This window comes from Rousettus aegyptiacus, unplaced genomic scaffold, assembly GCF_014176215.1.
Source record: "Rousettus aegyptiacus isolate mRouAeg1 unplaced genomic scaffold, mRouAeg1.p scaffold_m13_p_11, whole genome shotgun sequence".
In the NCBI taxonomy this organism is placed as follows: domain Eukaryota; kingdom Metazoa; phylum Chordata; class Mammalia; order Chiroptera; family Pteropodidae; genus Rousettus; species Rousettus aegyptiacus.
In genome coordinates, this window is record NW_023416286.1 from 46,823,804 (window position 1) to 46,828,293 (window position 4,490).

Sequence of the window (4,490 nt, forward strand, 5' to 3'; positions counted from 1 at the left end):
GCCACCAGTAGTCAGCATTGACACCTGAGGGTCCAAGGACAGCCAAAGTGAACCTTCTCTACAATTTCTGTTCTTAACTCTGGTGCATTTATTCTATTCCGTAATGGGGAAAGCCATGTACCGATTTGTGTTTGTCAATCAGTTGATATTTCTTAAATACAGTTGCCATTCTCTGTCGAAACTTTAAGATGTCCTTGGAAAAGAATAAATAGCCGTTAATAGTATATTAAGCACGTGGGTCTAATTCTCAGGCATGTTTAGCTAAAGGGCCGGCTCTTCTCTGTGGGGAAACAAAGTCAGCCCTTCAGACCCTTATTAAAGGCTCCTGTTTGAGTGAAACACCCTCTAGTGCAGAATTTCCCGCTGACGGCTGATCCACTAACACGCCAGGCCTTCGACTCCTCCTCTGACCCCAGACGCTCTGAAGTCTGGGCTGCAAGAGAGTGCGGGCAGTCTCGACATCGCGTCCCCAAGCTGACCGCTGCTTCCCGGTGACCATACAACAGGGCACTGGGCGGTGATACAGGTCCAGGGCTAATATCAGCTAGTCGGCCCCCCAAACTCTGGATTTGGGATCCCAGCGCCGTCGCACGCCCTCGGCCCGCAGCGTATTTCCCGCACCGTGAAAGGGGGCCGCGCCTGCGATCGTGGGCTGTGTGTGTGTGTGTGGGCGGGGAGGGGTGCCTGCAGGACGAGGAGCTTCAGGGGCTGGGGGAGGGGGCAGGCAGCAACTGAACCGAGGGGGTGGGAGTGAAGGTAAGGGGTGATCCTTTCGTTCACCGCGGCCTAGTTCCCGGCCTGGGGGGCGGTCGGCGGCGGATGCGTGGCGAGCGCGGGATGCGCTCGGAGGAAGTAGCGGGAGGCCCCGGGTGACCCCTGCCGCACAGAGCCTGAGATGGAGAGGAGGCCGTGGGCCATGGAAGTCCACTTTCATCGGGAGTCCCCGCAGCGACAGACCCGCGGTCCTCCGGCCTCGTCCTCAGCCTTTGGGAGCAGCGCAGGCAACCTCGGCAGGTGAAGGGGACCGCCCTGCGCAAGGTGGGCGGAGCGGCACAGCCGCCCCTCACGGGAGGGGGCGGGGCCGCAGGCAGGTGGGTGTGGCGAGGGCACAACGTAGGAAAAGATGATGGTCCTGAGCTAGGCGGAGATGGGACGAGGGGAGAGGCGTGTGGGAGGAGGGGCGAGCGGGACAGTGCCAAGGAGAGGGGTGGTGACGGGGGACGGGGGGACGCGGCTAAGAGTGGTGAGATCCTGGGCGGGCTCAAGGGCGGGGCCAAAGGCGGGCGGCCGCTTCAGAACCGCGGACAGCGGACGGGCGGCGCTGTCCCGAGCACGCGGTGTCGTCAAAGACAGTTTTCGGCACCTTCTAACGCGGTCTTTTCTGGTTTGGGGAGGAATAAAAGTCTTTTCAGCCGGTACAAGTGTCCCGTTCGGGCTGGGACGCTGGGTTATCTAACTATGGGCAGTAGCCGTTCACACTGCCCGGATCGCGGGTGGAGGAAGCACGAGATGGGGCGGCGGCTCCACGAGAGTCCGCTCAGATCCAGGGAAACGGGCTCTGGAAAGCCTAATAGCGTGGTGGGAGAGGTCCACCCGCGGAGTGGACACTGTGCACTGGAGGCGAAAGATGTCCGCTGCAGGCGGAGTTCCTCTTGGCTCTTAGAACGGATTCACCACTGGTTTCTTCCTACTGGTAACAAAGATCCTAGCATACATACATTCCCGGCATGGGCCTTACCTCCCAGTGTGGCTTAACATGCAAGGAGAGGGGAGGAGATGGTGCTGTTTTGCAGCTGGGGCCCAGACAGTACCCGTCGTGCCAACAGTTGTCTGGTAGTGATGAAATGATTACACGGAAAAGAACTGTTGGGCACAGCCTTTCTGGACTCACAGATCCCTTTCAAATTATTCAACCACTATTACCCTTTTTTTTTTTTTCTTGACAGCCACATTCTCCATACATGTGTTTCTTAATCTTTTCTTAAATGTATGATTCTGATGGACACCTGGTTTAGATTTTCTTCTGAGCATAAACACAAGTCACCAAGCGTTTAAATAACCGAAGCCGAATACAGTAAGAGTGAAACGAAACTGCCAGAGTTCTTTCCTCAGGTAGTGATCCGGCGCCTTCCTCCCAGCCTCGCCAAGGAACAGCTGGAAGAGCAGCTACACCCACTACCTGCACACGATTACTTTGAGTTCTTCACTGCGGATCTCAGGTGAGAAGCTGTTTACTAACGTTAAGCAGCTGAGATGCGTTGTCACTTGCTGACAAATCGTAGATAATAGAAGCCATCTCCATTTCCATCTTCTTTCCCACAGTACCCAGAAATCAGTACAGGCCTTTATTTCTGCAAGTATTTCTAAGTAGGCAGATCCTTAAATTGCTCTAAAATATATTTGAACTAAGCCTCTACTAGCATCACCATATCTTAAAAGAAAAATAGACCAACTAACAACACATTACTTAATTTTTGTATTTTGCGTATCAGTAAACCTTATTTCATGCAGCGTTTAAAAGTAAACTGTATTAAGATATAACAAAGAAAAGTGAATAAGTAATAGCTGTATATAACCTGATGAATTTTCACAAGTGAACACACCCATGTGACTGGCACCAGATAAAGAAACAGAATATTTCACACCCTAGAAGCTCCCTTGTGCTCCCTTCCATCACTAACACCCAGACTCTACCCTGCCCCTCTCAAGTTGTATCATTTTCAATTTCCTTTTACAACTTTGTAGTTAGATGACTCTGACAAAAATTCTTACCTCCAAATCTCCCTTTTGTTAACAAAGAGACACCTGAACTCAGGTTAGACCACTAACAGGTGCCAGGTCAGCTGTGATCTAATGATCTTTAGTATGTTTTTGCGATTTTTATTTTTATTATTATCCTTTTTGTCTTCAATATCATGAGTTCTCATTTGTGGTAGGCATATAAGCTTTACTTTCGAATAAGTACATTTAAATAAAAAACGTCAGTCCATTCAATGAAAATGCCACTAACAGGTAAATAAAGAAAGATATGGCTAAAGAAAAATTAAGATGACTTCCAGGTGAGTAAGGTTTAGGAAAACTAGTACGGTTAAAGGGGGACAGATGCTGGACTCAGAGTGACTCAGACTGGAACCCCACTCCTACCTTTTAACTAACTGCTCCCTCTGCAAGTACCTAATTTCTCTGAGCCTCAGTATTCTCATCTGTGGATAGGGTCAAAGTTCCTGCCAGTGAAGGAAATTAGTAGTTGTGAGAGAGCAGAGAAGGATTTAGTTCTTCTGTAGACACTGTAAAATGTGCGACAGTAAATCATCTTAAAATACCTAAAAATATTCTCTAAATCTCTAGTAAATAGTATTTTACAATATAACATTTTCTCCTATGAATGACTCATAACTAGCTTGCACTGCAGCCATGATGCATGATTAGGCATGACCTTGGAATGACCTTGCCTTCGGTTTTTCAATCCTGAGACGGGTTATTTTACTTCTGGCTCTGTGCAGTGAAGAAAGTGATCTAAAGTGTCTTTACCACATCACTAGAAACATCTCAGTTAATGTTTTGTTTGTGTGCTTATTTGTTCGCTTTGGCTACAGAATATCCAGGATGTTGTGATTTACTGAGAGATGATTCTCTGGCATAAAGGTTTCATCTGAAGTAGTTTCCAGACAAGGAAAAAAACTGGTGAAATTAAAGAAGTCACACATTTTAGTAACCATTTTCACTGTTCTCTCTTATTTCCGTCTTTATCCTCATCTCTACTCAAGAGCCTACATTGATTTTAGAAATCCTGGTGACATCCCCTTTTTCAGAGATCATATGATTGATAGATCTTCATTGACAGGAAAGGTTGGGTCGCTGGCTTTTTAAACTCTTCGTTACACTCTCTAAGTACATTAATTAAGGTTTGCTAGAATGTGAGTTTTTATTTAGAAGTTTTATGATACTAACCTAAAATAATTTTATAAATTTTGATTCTGTTACTGTGATTGTGTGCTTATGTAAAAAATAAAATTATATATAAATCAAAGAGTTCCAGCAAGTCTATGGAATAGTGACAACCTATATATATTATTGGAGAGTGAAGTTTTTTATATAAATGCGCTTTCTGGATAAGAGAACTTTACTTTATGTCCCAAAACTAAATTATTTTACCAACGTATGATAGAAATTTTATGAAGTATGTTATTCACTTATATCTGTCTTCATGAACAGAGTATGCTTTGTAATTATGTCATTTCTGGATGATGCCACTGGGAAGAGGTTGTAATAATAAACATCAGTTTTTGATCCTGTTAATCTCATTGTCTGCTGAGAATATTATGTACCTCTACACTAAATACTCCCAGTTCTCTGTATTTTGAGGGTTCTGCTTTTCATTTTTTTTCCCTTTTCCTCATTTACCGTTAAACATAATGTCAGCTGTTGAGTTCACTTCTATCAAGTCTGTACCCTTTTAATTGCATATTGTTTTGTATACACCCCTCACC

At 45.9% G+C, this 4,490-nt stretch overlaps 1 pseudogene; it reads left to right on the plus strand.

The window, feature by feature from the left end:
- Positions 1–723: 723 nt before the first annotated feature.
- Positions 724–3,870, plus strand: LOC118609305 (annotated as a pseudogene).
- Positions 3,871–4,490: the final 620 nt, after the last annotated feature.